The following is a 1,103-nucleotide window of genomic DNA, read 5'->3' on the forward strand; positions in this document are numbered from 1 at the left end:
AAATCTAAAGCGTCACTAAGCCAGCAACGCGCTGCAGCTATCTACAGGGTCCCTTAAAAGACACTAAGCAACTAACACGCAGGACAACCTTTACGCGCTAATTCTACAGCAAACTTAAAGAAGCTAGATAACAATAAGGAGAAGGTGGTTATTGAACATGTTCTTAAGCTAGATGCGCGAGGATTTTCCCCTCAGCTCTCAGATGTAGCTACTATGGCCAATTCTTTGCGCGCTGAGCGCAATCTAGGCCCTATTAGCACAAACTAGCCTAGTACGTTTATTAAGCGACACCTAGAGCTTAAGGTCAAGTTTAATCACAAGTATAACTACAAGAGAGCCCTCTGTGAGGATCCTGAGGTCCTGCAGGGCTGGTTTAGCGTGGTAGCCAATGTTAAAGCCAAGTATAGCATTCAGGATAAAGACACGTACAACTTTAACAAAACAGGCTTCATAATAGTCTAGATCTCCTAAGGAGCAGTTGTTACAGCTTTAGAACAACAAGGTCAACCAAAGGCAGTCTAGCTAGGTAACTAGGAGTGGGCTACAGCTATAGTGAGCATTAATGCTAAAGGATGGGCCATTCTGGCCTTTCTTATCTTTAAGGCCTACCACTACCTCTCTGCCTAGTACAAAGAAGAGGAACTGCCTTAAGACTAGGTTATTAGGGTCTCTAATAACAGCTAGACTACTAACAAGCTTGGTCTAGACTAGATAAAGCACTTTAACAGGCATACAAAGCAGCGTACTGTTGGCAGCTACTGTTTGCTTATTATTAATAGTCATGAGAGCCACAACTCTCTTGAATTCCAGCAATACTGCAAGGATAACAAGATAATCACTCTCTGTTTGCCTCCTCACTCATCACACCTCACGCAGCCCCTTGATGTGGGTTGTTTTGCTGCTTTGAAGAAGGCGTATAACGTGGTCCACCACCGAGCGGATCACCCCACCGAGCGAATCACTCTGCCAAGACCACAACGCTTTCTACTATCAATTACAATAGCCCAACTAGTTTATCTTGAATTACTTTCCTGTGCAGATAGAGTTATACTTGCTACCCAAGCAATAAAATCTAAAGCGTCACTAAGCCAGCAACGCGCTGC

The sequence above is a fragment of the Didymella exigua genome (genome assembly GCF_010094145.1).
Source record: "Didymella exigua CBS 183.55 unplaced genomic scaffold M421scaffold_29, whole genome shotgun sequence".
Taxonomy (NCBI): Eukaryota; Fungi; Ascomycota; class Dothideomycetes; order Pleosporales; family Didymellaceae; genus Didymella; species Didymella exigua.